At 40.2% G+C, this 18928-nt stretch overlaps 1 long non-coding RNA gene across 2 annotated transcripts; it reads right to left on the bottom strand.

The window, feature by feature from the left end:
* Nucleotides 1-9729: 9729 nt before the first annotated feature.
* Nucleotides 9730-15738, bottom strand: LOC116733646 (uncharacterized). Of its 2 annotated transcripts, none has more exons than XR_004342070.1 (3): nucleotides 15728-15738; nucleotides 10306-10471; nucleotides 9730-10237 (listed from the first exon to the last, which is right to left on the bottom strand). It is a non-coding gene; the product is annotated as an uncharacterized LOC116733646 (long non-coding RNA). The 2 variants fall into 2 exon arrangements; XR_004342069.1 differs by lacking the exon at nucleotides 15728-15738 and adding an exon at nucleotides 11828-12011 and having other exon boundaries at nucleotides 10306-10805.
* Between the last annotated feature and the right edge of the window lie 3190 nt (nucleotides 15739-18928).

The raw sequence follows: 18928 nt of genomic DNA, 5'->3' as shown, positions 1-18928 counted from the left end.
TAGAGCTGACAGCTGCTTGTCTTCATGCAAGTGTCTTACACAAAATGTCCAATGACACAAAGAGAACATAATGTCCCTTTGTGTCATGAATACTCTTAATGTATTCATGTGAACCAGAGAAATTAATATTTATAGTGTCTTCCATACCTGATGTACGTATTGTTTTTATCATAGTAAGGAATGAAAGGATTAAGACAATATTTATCTATATAGTAAATACTGTACTATTACCATTCAACTCATCTATGAGTTTCATTCATAAGCTGTTTTGAAAGTTTTGTTTTACCTGTATTTCACTTTTTGTTTGTTTAAAAACTATTGTGATGGCTTGAGTTAATTACAGGACCTGTAATTAATTAATTGTGATTACTTGCATTTCAATCAAAAACCATATATCAACAAAATAAGAAAAAATTGCAATGAAAAACCTTTTGTCCTACATTGCACAAACATCAGTTTTTAGTTGTTCTCTGAGTCTCTTAAAAGCTCATCCATTGTAAGATGTGTAGATCAGATATTCATCAAACAGATGTGAAGAGAAACATCTTTAGAAAAGGTCTGAGAAGTAAAGAAGACTGATAGCCACTTGAGCAGGAAACATCTCATCAGGGAAGCTTCACATGGCCCACAGGACACTTATTACCTGCCACCACAATGGCCTGTTCCATCCATCATGAACTCATTCAGTCTAAATGTGAACCTGGTTGGAGAGACAGTGGATTTGTCCACTGCAAATATATGCACCACATTTAACACAGAAATGTGCTTCTAGAGGAAAATGAAAGTTGCAAATAATTACATGTGAAACCAAACAGCATCCATAGTATGTTCTTGAAGCTGAAGGGAATTTTTAAAAGTTAGTTATGAGAAGCTTTAGAGATTTACCAAATAAAAGCCTGAAATAATAATGATGATGATAATAATAATAATAATAATAATAATAATAATAATAATAATAATAATAATTTCATTTATAATGCACTTTTCATCTAAATCCCAAAGTGCTACAGAATTAAAATAAAAACATGAACCAATGTAAAAATAGAAACGTTTTTGCTATTTATTTTTGCCAATAAAGTATATTTAATGGAGGTTTAAAAGAATGACAACAAATGCAGCTACGAATAGAATAAAAATTGAGGTAAAGAAAGAAATAATATTTCAGTCAGAGACAGCATCTTAAATAAGCCTGAAGACTTGAGTAGCTTGCTTTGATTCACCCAAAGTTTGTCAATGTTGTCGGCCTTTCGTTGCTTACACACTTGCTCTATGTTTCACAGGGGCATCTATCTACAGACAGGTCTCCATTAACTTCAGGTGGATCACGTCTCTCAGCCCCCGCGGAACTGTCAGTGTCCTGCAGAACAAAAGCATTATTGGTAATAGTTGACAAGGTTTTAAGCCTGATATTAAGCAGAGATATTTGTGTAAGAATTGATCAAAACAGTCATTTTATGTTTTATTGATTTGGAGAAGTCGTACAACCAAGTCCTTCAGGGCCCCTCAAAGTGATCTGTGTTGTTTACTTTGAGTTTGAGAATGCGGTTCTGGCTATGTGCTGAATACATCCAGTATAATAACTTTATTTGTATTGCAAGTAATAAGGTGGACTCACTTCTCTAAGCTGTTAGAATCTGCTGCCCCTGTCCTCTTTGTCATCAATTGTATTCTGAACTTTTATGGACTGAGCTTCTTAGTCCAACCTACAGACAGAGATTTCCAGGTTAGGAGCTCTCACAGGAGCTCTCATACTGCTTTCTGAAGATAATATAATTCTTTTGACCTCATTAAGCAGGGACCTCCAGCAGGCACTGGAGCAGTTCACAGCTGAGCTACACAGCAAGTCAGAGGCCATTATCCTCAGAGGGAGAACAGTGGTCTGCCAACCTGGTGTTGGGAATGAGAAACTGCTTAAAGTGGAAGTGCTGAAATATCTCAGGGTCTTGTTGACAAATGGGAGTACAAAGGATTGAAAGGGGAGCATCAGCAGTCATGTGTATACAGTTGTGGAACAAAGGGTGGTAATCCTTAGTTTTAATCACATATGGTGATTGAGAAAAAAATATCAAAAATGCAAGCAAAGGAAATTAATTTAATATACAAAGAGGCTAGCTGCAATTAAAGGGACAAGGCTCAAAGAGTCAGGGGACAGATGCTGGTGATCTGCACTGAAAGGAACCAAATGAAATTGTTTAGGAAACCAATAAAGAAGCCCTCTGCATTGCTTCTGTAAAGGTTTCAAACATGTTCCACCAGTCCCAGTCTCAAGGTGTTTAGATCAACCTGAAATTTGTAGGAGAGATTTTGGGTCCAAGTGGTGTCAGCATTTCTTAGGATTCATTGAAATGATCTGCACAAGAATCTAACCCCAGACTTCCAGATGCAGGTTCTTGCAGATAGGTATATTGTAATTTTTGTACTTTTTAGCCATCCTGGCTCATTGGGAACAATCCAATCTGAATCAGATGTTAATTTCTGTGGATATTAACAGATACTAACAGTCTTTAGTAACAGTCTTTAGCTATTTAAAATGAAAACAATTGCTCTTGTTTTCTCCGCTGAATGGTTTAGGAACGTGTAGGGGAATATTTTGACAATAGTTTGTGAAACACAGGGCTGTGCAGTTATTTCCTGTACTGCCAGGCCAGCTGAAATGACTGCTGAACACATTTTGTGGATCATCATGCATCAGTCAGTATATAGCTTTGCTCCCATTCCCAAACACATTTAGCTAACACAGTCTAATTTAGAATAGATGGATGGTCATGATGCCAATAACAACTTAAGAATAAAAATTACTATACTAACAAATTGTTGTCATTCTGTGTGTTGTACTGATCACAGTAAATAAGATGGAACTAAATGACAATGTTCTGTTATCTAATAAACTTTATTGAGACTAATCGTTTGTTCTGAAATAGCTACTTTTTCCTCTTTGACAAAATTTACAACTTTGACTATTACTGACTTTGAGACTCCATTCAGATCGTGACATTTTCATAGGCAGCTGGCAAAGATTCCTCCATGATCACAGTTTGCTCCAGCCAGAAGGTGTGTGTGGCAGTTTGCTGGAGGAGGTTTTGTGTGAGGCAGCTATTCTGCAAACGTGGTGCTCTCCTCTGGCTTTATGGGAGGTTGGCCACAGATAAACTGTATGAATTGATGGGTCTATTTGAAGCGTTGCCTCTTACTCTCGAGAACATGCAAGGCACACACACACACACCCCTTCTTAACAAACAAAAAACAAAGATAATATGATAGTAGTTTTTCTCAAGAATTTGGTGGTTTTGGGGGACGTCTTGTTTTCAATCCAAGTGATAGTGAGTGATAAAATGCTTTTGTACTTGTGCAGCAGTGCAGCTACCCATATGACATATGAGTTGAATATTAGTAATATAAATCTTGAAGACTTTTGTTTGAAAAAGCCATGTTTAACCTCACAAATTCAGGGAAGAAATGCTAACAATACAATGAAATTATAGGAAACCACTGCGTAGCCAAGTAACAAAAGCAGAGCCAATACCAAGATAGAAACAAGCGCAGATGAAATCAAATGTAACAATGTAAATATTTAAAAAGATTCATTGGAATGTTTAAAATAATGTGCACTTTAATAATCCCTTTGAAGATATTATGTTTAAAAACATTAAGAGAACAAATACTTGTACATTACAGTGTAGCAAAATATGTTATAGCCCAGTTTAAGAAATATGATGCTGAGCTACTTTCCTTGGAAATGTGACAGCTAAGGAAGGCTTTTGGGAACCAGACTGACAAAAAAGAAATGTGGCACTCTGTGTTTACACTCCTTTTAACGACCAAAGGGAAAATGATCAAACGCAACCATTATCCTGGATTTTTTGTCAATTTAAGCTAATGAGCAATCTTACTTAACTACAGTCTACAAATAAACATCTAAAGGTTTGATTAAAGGCAACAATCGGAGTCATATGCAGAGGCTACTCTGTAGTGCTACTTTACAAAGCTAGGCTGGTTAGTTTGAAGTTGGGGTGTTAATGTTTCATCTCTATTTTCTGTCAGCATTTAGTTATTCAGTTATGTATGTACTCAAAAAAGTTAATCTGACTGTCATGGTTCAACAGACAAAAATGATCAATCCAGGAAACATTACTGTGCTGATAGAAAACACAAACACATGACGATATGTTTAGGCTGTTGGTTTTCCCCATATAATGATCCAGAATACCAGGCTTTTGGAGCAGAGATGGTAAAACTTTCACAAACCTACATCAATTTTATGTTTACAAGAAGCAACTGAAGGTTTATGAGCACAGTGTTTCCCAACCCTGGTCCTCCAGGCACACTGTCCTGCGTGCTTTAGGTGTTTTGTTGCTTCAGCCCAGGTGATTTCAATTGACAGGTGTTTGCTGAACTGCAGACTGCTGAATCAGGCATAGTAAAGCAGGGAAACATCGAAAACATGCAGGACAGTGTGCCTTGAGGACCAGGGTTGGGAAACACTATATTAGCAAATGCTCTGTGTTGTTGTTGCAAATTCCCCACCAACCATCAGATAAATTACAATTAGAGTTGAAGGCTGCGGGCGTGCCGTGGTGGCGGAGGGGTTAGCGCGACCCACATTCAGGCAAACGTAGCCTCGACGCGGCTGTCGCGGGTTCGACTCCCGGACCTGACGACGTTTACCGCATGTCTTCCCCTCTCTCCTTCCCCCTTTCCTGTCAGCCTACTTTGAAAAAGGGACACTAGAGCCCACAAAAAAGACCCCTTGTGGGGCAATTAAAAAAAAAGAGTTGAAGGCTGCACAGAAAAGTGGCTCATCCACACTATACAGTTGCCAGAAGCCTGGGACTCAACACATTCCAGCCAACTGCTGCTCACTCCTCCTCTCTGGCTGTCATGTCTCTTTAAGGCCCCTTTTTAAAATGTGCCTACATTTAAAAAAATGTAGGCACAAAACATGCTTTACTGATAAATATAAAAACATCATACATTAAAACGTGACAAATTAAAAGAGATGCTTTCTTTTGATCTTCTGAAATCACTCTGTCACCTTTTTTTGTAGAGCTTTTTAAATTCCGGAAGAAATTTCTGTTAGCCACTAAAAGGAAAAGTTGTCTTTTATCATGGAGTTGTTGCCTTTAGATCAACACCATCTTTGTAACTTTGATTCCTGAGATCATGCATGTAGCAAGTGATTATAAGTAATTTTGGCACTGAAATAATCAGGGCTATGCAGAGACCTTTGGAGGGGCAGGGGCTCAAAGTTAAAAAAGGGAACATTGAACAAGATCTTAAAACATCGCACAACAACATTGCAAAAACCCATATTAATCAAGAATTAATCATTGCCATCATGTGGGGAAATGCAAAGCAAATGTAGTCTATAATTTCCCCAACAGGTATAAAGTTTCTGTTGCTTACAGTCCTGGAGGGCTGAGTTGATCTGAGACTGTAGCTGTAAAACAAACCATCAGAGAGAAGGACGCTGGTTATGAAGTTATGAAATAAGCAAAATTGCTGCCATTTTACTATTTAAGCCCTAATAATATCTATTTAACCTCTAGAACAACCTGGCTGCAGACTGATTTATAGATCCAAAAAGCTCAAAGGGGTTAACTCTACATAATTTTTTGATGTTAGCATCTCTGAGATCTAGAATTATAAGACAGAGATATCAAGGCAAAGTAAACTCAGTAGCTCCTGGTAGGGGCCCTCCAGACATTCAGGGGCCCCTACAAATGGTTTAATTGTAACACAGATAATAGATCTAAACCTGTAGCATCATTTACAGAGAATGGCAATGTTGTTAAATTTTATTTAATGCATTCAGCTGAGAAAAACAATTGCATTTAGGATTTAATTAGGACGTTTACTTTGTAAAAGTTTAAAGAATCGTCTTGATAGTTTGATTGTTGTGTTACCATGGCTACAATATGATGTAATCTTTGTGTTTGAATTGGGTTTGTTCACAAATACATCACAGCAAATAACCAATAATCAGTGATTGATTTTAAACTCTGCCAATAAACCTGGTCTCCCTCTCACAGATTCACCTTATCTATATTTATACATGTTAGGATGCTGAGGTTCTTATTAGGACGGGTTCTTTGGGGAAGGCGGTTCTGTCCAAGGCCCCATATTACCTTGGGCCGGCCCTGGAGGAACAGCTGCTAAGATGCGCATCGCTGGAATCTACCTGGAATCCCGCGGTAGACCCTATGCCAGTCCACCGATACTTTGGGGACATTTTGATTGATTTCATTGTGGCATGTTTGGCTTTTTGCTGCGGTTCTAATTATTGCTACAGTTTTTTCTCTGATGTTTATTTTGTGAACTCTAAATGCTCTGGGCCGAATCTTCCTTTAACACTTGAGGTTCTGTAATAACTTCTATTTACAGCCGCGAACCTCCAGCCCAGATCCCGTCAGCAGCGGCTTTAACCCGCCTGGTAGAAACGTTAAGGAGAAGCAGAGCGAACAGAGAGCAGGTGGTACCGGGTGGTACCAGGTGGTACCGGGGCTTTGAGCTGCGTCGCAACTCGCGGTGACAGTTGCAGTACCGTATCTTATATCAGGATGTCTGATACAAAGACAGATATTCTTTATATCTGTCAGTGGACCGACTCAAGCTGCCTGTAGTGAGCCGGGCTTTTAGAAGAATGATTAAGTTAAAGTCAGACGTTTTCTCTGCAACCGAAGCATTTCTGTGTTTAGGGGTGAGACGGGTATTTTTCCCACTATTGCGAGGACAATTACGAAAACATAAATAGAAACAGTTTTAATAAAGTCAGCATCAGACCTACGTTTTTATTCACAAACTAGTGTATGGAAAAAATATTCTTGCCCATAATTTGATAGTTAGAGAGCACAGATCCGCCCCCTTCTCCTCAGCATGGACCTCCTCACCATTCTGGCAGCAGAATGTCCAGTCTTCAAAGGTTGATATCCGGAGTGATTTCATTGATTGATGTTCGAGTTTATTTAATAAGCATTATTAAAATGAATGATTAAAAAATGTGTGCCGCATGGAATACAACAACCTTTTTTTTCCTGGAGCTACTGCGTAGTGGCCGGTTCAGAGCGAAAAGCGGCAAAATTTACGGAGGGTGTATTTATATGCAGGTGGAGGACAGCGGGCTGCACTATCTTGTATGACAAATTACCATTAACCTGTAACAATAATAGCTCACTTTTTAAGTTAACCTAAATAAAAGTTATGCAAAAATTTTAAATAATATTCAATTAGATAATAAAGCAGCAGATCCACAAAGACAAATGAATGTCTGTGCTCCCGCTTTTAGTTTATGTATTAATCTTGAGTCACTTTAATAGTTGAACTCTCACTTTGTCCAGCCATTTATAGTTTTTGTATCCATGTTAGCGACAGGATTTGACTCCTCTGTCACATACAGAAACACATCTGTACCGCCATGACGCGCAACAACACTCCTTTGTTGCAACAGGAATGATAGGAATTTTTTTTTACAGTTTGTCCATAAAGCTACACTAACCATCAGATCCTCTTCTCAAGTTTAATGGCAGATGCCTGTCCAACTATAAAGGTGCATTTCTGCCACAAACTGAACCACAGTGTGTACAACAAGAAAAAAAAATCTACATTTGTTTTTCAAAACTTTCATGACAAAGTCTTTTATTTTTATTGTAACTACTCACAAAACTGCTTAATTGGGTAGATCACCCTAGGTACCTGCTGAAATAGATTATTTCCAAAACTTTCATCTTTACTTTTATAATTATTCTAGATAAAGTGGTTTTGAACAGAATTCAAGATCTTTAAACATAGCAGATGTCGTGTATCCTCTCATACATAGTGCATCAACTTGCCTGCATGTTTAAATTTGTCAAAATAAGTTGCTCTCCCTGATTGTGTAACCTTTCAAGCTTAAGTACTTGAAGAGGCCTAAAGAGAATATAATATTTAGTTTTACACAGTGAAGTTGTATCAGAACATACATCTTCTACATGATTCAGGTCCAGAAGTGTACATTTTCATTCTTATCAGTCAATCAATCAATCAAATTTTATTTGTATAGCACATTTCAGCAGCAAGGCATTTCAAAGTGCTTTACATCATTACAAACACAGAAACACAATGCAACATAGAATCAATAATCAAAACACAGCATTAAGTCAAGTTATGTTTGTAATCCTGACTCCTTTAATTTATCTTGGAGCTCTATGAAGGACAAACCCTCTTACTCCTAAGGTTGGGAGCCACTGGTTTAGCTAATGTGAATCAGCTGTTTTCTTGTTCACAGCATGCTTAATCATCTGACTGCTTTGGTCTTATTCTCCCTGCAGCAGTTTCCCTTGGTATGCAGCGACTACTGATTTGAGTTGAATGTCATCATATCTGAATAGAAGGCTTGAGACCAAAATAGATCCAATGGGGCCAAAGGTCAGTCCAAGTTGAAGGTTATTAAGTCACAAATTTGACAGTCATGTCTCCAGCACCTGTCCCATGGTGACATCCAGAATTAGGGACACAGTGAGATCTGAGTCTGTTTAGATCGCATTCGCTGACCTCTAGTCATGTGACATCCACCATCTGTGTGAATAATGTCTTCCCTTCATTGAATGCTTTGAAGCATTTGGCTTTTTGTATGAGTTGGCATTTCTCTTGGAGACCTCTGACAGAAAAGCTGGAAACACTGAGGAAAAAGTTAAAAATTACCATTTTCAAGGTGGCAAAATTGGTTTCTCTTTATTTTGAGGGTGACATTTTCAGTCTCATGCATCATTTATATGCCCCCCAGACAACTAGAAAACAGGGCAGGAGGAAAATGCAGCTGCACAGATGAAATTATAAAATACCAGTTCTGTTTGGATTAAACTTGTGTATGTGTGAATAGGTGGCAGTCCCATCTGGAATTTATGTCTGTGTGTGTGTGACTGCCATGGGGGGGGGGGGGGGGGGGGGGGTGCACGCATGTGTGGGATTTTTCTGCTGCATCTCACAAATATACATGAATAGAAACAGTGGGGCATTCCAAGCAATGTTGCAGGTCCTGAGGATAATTCTACCTTTCAACTGCTTCCCATTTATTTCATAGCAGCAGCACTGTCATCACACCCTGGTCAAGATGAAAAGCATCGTTGTGTAAAGAAATTGAAATGAAAATACTTCTGGACCCAGCAGGATGGTGGGGTGAGGGCTGTATTATCTATGACTCAATGGCACTTCCCTGGGATAAGATCTAATTCTTGCAGGAAATTTTCTTTATGTGGCCACCTGCTGTCGTCAGCTTTGTCCCAGGATCACAAGTTGTTCTGGGTGACTGCTCTCTGGACATGGCGAACGGAATGCACTCAGCTCCCTACTGACATTTAGATCTCTTTATTTGCTCCTTCATTCAGTCTGGACCTGACTTGGAAAGATAGATCGGGGGGTAGGAGGATGGTTTGATGGCTGGGGGTGGGGACTCTGGGTGAAGAGAATTAAGGAAAGGAACAGAGTCATCTTTATTCCAACTGTATTGGAATGGTTCAAAATGTAAAAAGTGGTTCAAGATGGTTCAAAATGTAAAAGGTGAGCTCAGCAAACAACATTTTAATTTCATTTAATTAAACATGAATAGTTCATGTAATAAATAAAAAATTAGGATTGAAAATGAGCTGAAAGAATTATAAACATATCTGCCCACTATTCGCTAAATTATAAAATTAACTATTCACCTCAGATGTCTATTACCAAATATTTCAAATACACCAAAAAATAGACACAAATCAATTTAATGCCATTTTTACTTAATCATCATCATATTTGTTTTGCTTTCTCTCTTTACAAATATGTTTTAAATATTTGTTGGTAAAAGCTTATGCACTTTGTACATAGATTTTAAAATATTCATCATATAGAGTGCTCTGTCCATTCATGAAGTTTCAATAAGTTTAACAGTATAAATATTGGGCTCGTGTGATCTCTGTATGCACTTCCACTTATGACTCAAACAGCCCTCTTCTGCAAAATCAAACAAACTAAAACAAACAACAAATAAACATGGAATTTATGTGTTTTACAGATACTACAATGTCTATAGAATGTTTGAAAACTATGGAAGCAGTGAGGTTTTTCATAGAATTACAGTATTCATGTTTATTTCCACTTTTTCCCCTTGTTTTGAAGTAATGTCTTGACCCACATGCAGACATGACACACAGTTTGTTGTGATTTATTTACAAAAGAGATTGAAGGTGTTTGTGGAATTCAGGAGGTGGCGGAAAAACTCAGATTCTGTAGTGAAACGGGCAAGGTTAGTTCCAATCTGGGATGTGGAATAGTGGAGTTGGGGAAGATCTTACTTTGTCCACGGTGAACCAGAAGGGGGAGCTTGGTGCCTGGTGAGTCAGGGGAGGAAAGGTGGAAACAGCCAGGCAGAGCAGGCAGGCTGTGAGGTCTCGAGCTTTGCTTGAAGCCAGATCTATGGAGAGGATGAGCCAAAGACACGATTCCAAAAACATCATAAGTCTGTCCAGCAAAGAGAGGTAAGCATAGGAAAGTGCAACCATGAAAAAACTCCTATATCGTTCACCTTGGACATAAACATGACAAAGGCTTGACTTTAACTATGTGGGACCATGAAGCGAGCAACTGCTCCACAGCTTCTTATTACTTCTGCCTGCTGATTGTCAGAACCAGCAGCAGGTGTGCCAGTCTGCATGGTTTACACAAAGATCCTGTCAGAGGAAAGAGCACTCACACTGACACAAAAATCCAAGAACCTGACACCTTTGTAAAGTGGTATTATTTTAACAATTTTAATAACGTCTTGGGAAAACCCCTTTAATAAATGAGAGATTACCTCTCATTTATGACCGGTGTCAGAGTCTGGTCCGCATTGCCGGCAGTAAGTCGGGCTCGTTTCCGGTGAGAGTTGGACTCCGCCAGGGCTGCCCTTTGTCACCGATTCTGTTCATCACTTTCATGGACAGAATTTCTAGGCGCAGCCAAGGTGTTGAGGGGATCCGATTTGGTGGCCTTAGGATCTCATCTCTGCTTTTTGCAGACGATGTGGTCCTACTGGCCTCATCAGGTCATGATCTGCAGCTCTCGCTGGAGCGGTTCGCAGCCGAGTGTGAAGCGGCCGGGATGGGGATCAGTGCCTCCAAATCCGAGGCCATGGTCTTGAGCCGGAAAAGGGTAGAGTGCCTTCTCCGGGTCAAGGGGGGTGTCCTGCCCCAGGTGGAGGAGTTCAAGTATCTCGGGATCTTGTTCATGAATGGGGGAAGAAGGGAGCGGGAGATCGACAGGCGGATTGGCACAGCGTCTGCCGTCAAGCGGGCGCTGTACCGGTCCGTCGTGGTGAAGAGAGAGCTTAGCCATAAAGCGAAGCTCTCGATTTACCGGTCGATCTACGTTCCCAACCTCATCTATGGTCATGAGCTTTGGGTCATGACCGAAAGAACGAGATCGCGGATACAAGCGGCCGAAGTGGGTTTTCTCCGTAGGGTGACTGGGCTCTCCCTTAAAGATAGGGTGAGAAGCTCAGTCATCCGGGAGGGACTCAGAGTAGAGCCGCTGCTCCTTCACATCGAGAGGAGCCAGTTGAGGTGGCTCGGGCATCTGGTCAGGATGCCTCCTTTACGCCTCCCTGGTGAGGTGTTCCGGGCACGTCCCACCGGGAGGAGGCCCCGGGGAAGACCCAGGACACGCTGGAGGGACTATGTCTCTCGGCTGGCCTGGGAACGCCTCGGGATTCCCCCGGAAGAGCTAGAAGAAGTGGCCGGGGAGAGGGAAGTCTGGGCCTCCCTTCTGAAGCTGCTACCCCCGCGACCCGACCTCGGATAAGCGGAAGAAGATGGATGGATGGATGGATGGATGGACATATATATGTAAATAACTCAATAGCTAAGTCTATAATATTCTTAATAAATGTCATCTTAATATCAACATATTTATTAGAGACCATATTTGGACATTGATGTAAAATTTATAGTATTTCACTCTTCTAATGTTGACAGTATATAAGACAAATAATATCAACATTTCAACTATTTCTTTTCTTATAATAAATTTTAACTTTGGGTATTTGCAAAACAATTAATACAATAACTTAGCATATCCTTTTGTTGTAGACATATTTGTTGTCTTTAGCAAAATAGTTTGGAATTTTAAATTGTGCTTTGTCCTTTTTGTATAACTTTGTTACTTATCTTCAAACTTTTTTCTTACTATATTATTGTCCAACTATTTGCTAAAATATTATTTTTTTCTATCTTCTTATGCTTTATGTCAATTTATTTTTGTATTACTTATACCTCTCTTCTGAATCTTTTGTAATTGACTTTAAGAAGCTTGAAGCATTTTTTTAAATAATTTTTTTTATCCAGAGTTTATTATTATTTTTTCTTGATATTGCCTCCTATTTTGGTCAGCTTGCAATTCTTATTATACAAAATAGTCAATAAATTCATATGAGGCATCTTTATACACTTCATCTCATCTCTGTTTCTTTAGGTCTTCTCTTAAGAAACAGATCTAACAAATCTATTCCTTATAAATATCTCTTTTGGATATAGTACTGTATATATGAGAATATATAGTACTGTGCTGAGAATATATGGGAAGATGATCACTCACACTAATCGTTAAAATCCCAACTAATAACATTCCTAGTATTGACAGAGATATTATTAATAACAGTTTCACAATGTGTCAGAATTCTAGTTGGTTTAGTTATCAAAGGAAACACCTACAACCACTAAAATCTGAAACTACCATAAAAAATAATAACTTCTTATTTACATTTACATGCTGGAAAGGCCTATTTTTTCATTGATTTTGTTACCAAATCATAACACGAACACTTTTCTTTCAAAATATTTTTATGTCACTCTTTGTGATGTATCTTTTTAGAGAGCGGGTTTTTAATAAATGTGTTTTAGTAGTAGTTTGATATGTTTTTCTTCACCCAAACTGTACAGTTTGCACACTTTTAAGTTAAAAGAAAATGTTCACTTGTCCTGCTCAGCGTGTCAAAGAAATCTTGTAATCTTGATGGTGCAAAACAAGTTTAGCCATGGGGAATAATACGATAGTAGAATCTCAAATAGCAAATAAATATGTTGCCGAAATGACATCAATAAAGTAATTACCCAGGTAGCAAAATATGAGTGAAAAAATGTTGAAATATTGAATCCACGTTGAAGTCAGATATTGAAATGAAATTGAAAGTGGTCGGTGACTTACATGTTGAATCAATGTTAGGTTTTCAACCTTAACTGAGACGATATCAATGTTAATTCAACCATTAACTGAATGTGGATCTGCATGCTCTTTTGTGTTAATTTTATATTGAATCAGAGTTAAGGAATCAATGTTGATTCGTGTACATTTTTTGGTCTAATAGGTCTACATCATAACATACCACTAAAAATTTGGCAGACATTGGGTATTATGTCGTTCAACATTATCTTGCATTGCCATATTTCCAACAATGTGTGTACACAATCTTAAAAATATTACATTTTATTTAAGAAAGCAGGCGGCATAGATCTGTAAACATATTTGACTGTCAGAACAACAGTCTATTGCCCATGTAAGAAGAGGGTAAATGAGGCTTAACCTCATGAGCATTTGAAAGACACAAAGGTGGAAGTGCAAGCATTAGGACCGGGACTTAGATTTATTTCCTAGTCCCCACTGTACTATCTCTTGCCCCCTGTGCCACTTTCTTTTTCTCTCTCCCTCTCCTCAGTCTGCCTTATGCTTTCTCTTTTCACTCTGGCAATCAGTTAGCTCATCAGCCCAGGCCGTTTTTCAGCATTAACACCTCCGAGTACTTAAGCATCTTATTCTCAGTCATTCCTCACCGGTTTCTCTCATCTACTCATTATTTTTTCCATCTGTTTCCTACCGTCTTTTTCCCGCAGGTTTGTGGTTTGTGTTCTTTGACTTTTTGTAAGTTTGTTTATTTTTCCATGAAATTTACAAAAGCTCTATTTGACGCTTCTACCAGCTGCATTTGGGTCCACTTAAACATACATCATGACATTTAGTTTTGGAACGATTCTTCAAAGGTGGCTCCTGTTAGTCCCTTTTTGTCCTCTGCATGTCTCATTGGAACAGAGGGTTGTTTCTGTGGAACTGAAAACATAGCGCTCCTCCAGGATCGTCTTACCGCACTTGGCTTTGTTATCCGATATCTTTGGGCTGATGGACACAGTGCATCACAGAACACACCTTAATGAATGCAAGATGCCCAATCAGCAGCCTGTTTGGTCATCCACTGCCACCTTGCCAGTCCTCCTTCCTGCAGGCCATCGCTGTGGGACCAAAGAGACAAAGATTTCAGAAGCAGTTCTGTTTCCTCATCCTCATTGCACATGTCTGAGGGGAATCTCTCAGACATGTGCACCCAAAATACAATAAAGTCACTAAATATTCCACTGAAGTGGAAACACTGCTGACCCTGAGGTCATACTGGATTTTCAATCAGCTCATTATGAAAACTGATACTACTGTATTCACCAAATTTCAGAGACACTGTCAGGTCCTGCATACACACAATCATTTATTTACCTCAGTTTATCTCTTCTTCTTCAGCTGACACATCTGTTTTTATTCAGCTCAGTGCAACAAAATCTATATTACCTTTAGTTTTGTGAATGTACTGAAGATGATCATCTTTGAAATAACAGAGCAAAGGACATATTTTAATTAACATGACAAATGCAGAAAAAATCTTCGTTGCAGACATGGTACAGAATGAGTGATACTGAGAACATTGCTTCAGTAACATTCAAAAGGTGCAGTCGCTCCAACCCTGTTTAGTCTGCTTTAACTGAACTCTAGTTTGTTTGGGAAGGTGTAAATCGGACTCTGATGCGACATCTGGTCCACCTACCAACCTGGGTCTCAATTTGGTTGAACTGAACTCTGGTACAGCTCGAAAGCATATGTAAATGCCAAACACACTGCAGACCACTCCAAAAGCAGGAAGCAGACTATTGAGTAGGGCATTCTGGGTAAATACAACCAAAACAAACAAGCATTGGCAGTGGAAATATCTTGTAGTCTTTTGTCAAAAACAAGAGAAAATTGTAAAACCACTAAAAATCACTATTTGTGTCTACTTTTCATAAAGAAGGAAGTTGTGCTCAGTGTCTTTCATAGGTTTTTATATTGTTTCCTTCAGTTGTTCTTGGTGCAGTGACCCCAAAGATGAGGAGAGGAACAGGCTGCTCAAAAGGTTTGTTTGGTTTGTTTTATACAGTGGAGTGTGAAAGCATACTGCCCCAGATGAAAATGTAGCAAATGTTGGAATTTTGGTCACTATCAAGTGTGAAAAAACCCTAATATCAAGAAGAGGAGACAGCTTTAAGACAGAGTAAGTTGTCAACTGAGAGGGAAATTTGTTAAAGCCAGAACACTTGACCTACTTCTTTGATTCTAATTGAGCTGTTTCTGTATTTTTTTAATGAAATAATTCAACATCCTATGAAGCTGCTGAGTGTTTAAGTCATTAACACAATGTTTTAAGGTGATGGTTAAGCTTTTTGAACAGACAACCCTCTCAGTAAATACCACATTTTCCCTGCACCTCAAGTATGGAACATATCTTGAAACTGTACTTTTAAAGTTTAAGGGTTCATGCATGTAACCAGAACACCTTCAGATAGTGTCCTTTAGTGCACATCCCACTGGACAATGCCATACTGAATCCATGGATGGATACTTTGGAGTTTACCCTGGTGAACAAGAGGGTAGCCTCCCTCCTCCTACGAGTGGGGGGATGTGTACTGACTGTTTGTGTTAACTCGCTGAACAACAGTTCAGATTACCCACCCTTTTTGGAGTCCTTGGAGGGGCTACTGGAGAGTGACCCCCTGGTGGCATTGCTGGCGGTAATTCGGGCTTGTTTCTGGTGAGAGTTGGACTCTCCTTAAAATAAAGGATTTTAAATTGTTTAACATTTAAATTTAAGATTTTAAGAAGCTGTAGCAAGTTTACTTTGTAAAAGTGCAAAGAACAATCTTCATAGTTAGATTGTTTTGTTACCACAGCAACAATCTCTTGCTGAGTTTGATCTTTGAGTTTGAGCGCTGTTGGTTCACAAATACAATATATTTGTGATGGTACACTTGTTATCTCATTAAATTACAATTATCACTAATTGCTTTTAAGCTCAGCATTGTAAGCTAGAGCTGCTCTCTGGGAGATGATATTTGTAGTCAGGATGTGGAATTTATTTTATTAAAATTGCTAGTAACGATATTCAATAACTATACAACCTTTAATCAATCAAATTTTACCTGGATCTGGTGAAGTAAGTAGGATAGAGAGGGTTTATGTGGTATGTAGGAACTGAATTTGGAACAATAATATTTTGGTTTTATACAATGTTTCAACTTTTCTTGTGAAAGAGCTATATTATGTTTTGGTTCACAGCAGCAGTCGGAGTGAGTCTATGCCTCAAAGGATTAGATCAAATTTTAATGTGGTGGTCATGAGCAATAGGAATGGAGTCAAGAGGCTTCATGTATAAGAGAGTGCACAGTTTTCACACTAAAAGTTGCCATAGCGACAAATTTAGAAAAGTGCAACTCACAAAAAAATTCAAATGCATAAAACTGTCCATACATGTTGCTGTGGAACTTTCCTTTATGCCTTTTCTTTTCCTTTATAATTGGCATGAAATAGAGAGCAGCTGTTGGGGCCATGTGACCACCACCCTGGCCAGAAATACATAAATTAATATATATACCCAGAAGGCTGCCACCATGTGTCCCAATAACCATAACAATGGTTCCTCCTTGCCTCAAATAATATCCATCCATCCACCTCAGCTGATCAGGGGTCGGGTCACGAGGGTAGCAGCCTAAGAAGAGAGGCCCAGACTTCCTTCTCCCCAGCCACTTGGGCCAGCTCCTCCGAGGAAATCCCAAGGCGTTCCCAGGCCAGCTAAGAAACATAGTCCCTCCAGCATGTCCTGGGTCTCCTCCCTGTGGCATCCAGGAGGCATCCTAACCAAATGCCCGAGCCATTTCAACTGGCTCCTCTCGACATGAAGGAGCAGTGGCTCTACTCTAAGTCTGACTCTGATCTCCCACTTTCATTTTCCCTCATTCGTGAATAAGATCCCAAGATACTTAAACTCCTCCACTTGTAACCCCCGCAAACCAGAGAAGGCACTCTACCCTTTACCATCTCAAGACCATGGCCTCGGATTTGGAGGCACTGATCCTCATTCCGACTGCGTCATACTTGGCTGCGAACCGCTCCAGCGAAAGCTGTAGATCCCAACCTGATGAAGCCAATAGGACCATATCATTTGCAAAAAGCAGAGATGCAGTTCTAAGGCCACCAAAATGGATCCCTTCAACATCTTGGCTGCAACCAGAAATTCTGTCCATAAAAGTAATAAATAGAATCGTTGACAAAGGGCAGCCTTAGCAGAGTCCAACTCTCACTGGAAGCAAGCCTAACTTAATGCCAGTAATGCGGACCAGACTCTGATACCGGACCTGACAGCCCATATCAAAGCCCCTACTCCTGGAGAACCCCCCACAGGGCTCTCCAAGGGTCAAACGCCTTTTCCAAGTCCACAAAACACAAGTAGATCGGTTTGACAAACTCCCATGCACCCTCCAGGACCCTGCTAAGGGGGTAGAGTTGGTCCAGTGTTCCACAATCAGAACGAAAACCACACTGCTCTTCCTGAATCAGAGGTTCAGCTATCTGATGGATCCTTCTCTCTAGGACCCCTGAATAGACCTTGCCAGGGAGGCTTAAAAGTGTGACCGCTCTGTAATTGGAGCACGCCTTCCTATCCCCCTTTTTGAACAGGGAGACCACCAATCCAGGGGGACTTTCCCCATGTCCATGCAATATTGCAGAGTTTAGCCAACACAACCCTACAACATCCAGAGCCTTAAGGAACTCTGGGGGAATCTCATCCATCCCCAGTGCCCTGCCACCGAGGAGCCCTTTAATCACCTTGGCGACCTTGTCCCCAGAGATTGGAGAGTCCACCCACAGGGTCAACTTTTTTTGACCCTGTGGGTGGAGAGTCCCCAGGCTCCACTTCCTCATCAGAAAGCATGTTGGTGGGATTGAGGAGGTCTTTGAAGTTCTCTGTTCACCGGCCCACAGTACCTTGAGTCGAGGTCAGCAGCACACCATCCCCACTATAAACAGTGTTGGTTCTGTACTGCTTTCCCCCCTCCTGAGACTCCGGAAGTTCCCCAAGTTTTTGCCTCAGCAACCACCCAAGCCGCATGCCGCTTGGACTGCCGGTACCCATCAGCTGCTTCTGGAGTCCCACAGGCCAAAAAGACCCAATAGGATTCCTTTTTCAGCTTGACAACATCCCTCACCGAAGGTGTCCACCAATGGGTTCAAGGGTTGCCGTCGCGACAGGCACAGACAAACCTTGCGGCCAAAGCTCTGATAAGCTGCCTCGACAATGGAGGCGTGGAACATGATCCACTAAAACTCAACATCTTCCACCTCCCCCTGAACGTGTTCAAAGTTCTCCCGGAGATGGGAGTTAAAGCTCTGTCTCACAGGGGACTCTGCTAGACGTTCCCAGCAGACCCTCACAACACATTTCTGCCTGCCAGGTCTGACTGGCGTCCTCCTCCACCACTGGAGTCAACTCACCACCAGGTAGTGGTCAGAGGACTGCTCTGCACCTCTCTTCACCGTGTGTCCAAGACTTGTGGTCGCAGATCCGATGAAACGACAACAAAGTCGATCATCGAACCATGACCTAGGGTGTCCTGGTGCCAAGAGCACATATGGACACCCTTATGCTTGAACATGGTGTTTGTTATGGACACTCCATGACGAGCTCAGAAGTCCAGCTATACCAATATTATACTAATATTAATATATTTTATTTAAAAGGTGCCTTTCGGGGCACACAAGGTCACCTCACAAAAAATAAATTATACAGCAAAAAATTCCAAATAGGAAACAAAA

This window comes from Xiphophorus hellerii, chromosome 15, assembly GCF_003331165.1.
Source record: "Xiphophorus hellerii strain 12219 chromosome 15, Xiphophorus_hellerii-4.1, whole genome shotgun sequence".
Classification (NCBI taxonomy): Eukaryota; Metazoa; Chordata; class Actinopteri; order Cyprinodontiformes; family Poeciliidae; genus Xiphophorus; species Xiphophorus hellerii.
Note: the sequence above shows the minus strand (reverse complement) of the source record. Positions and strands in the feature narration are given on the sequence as shown.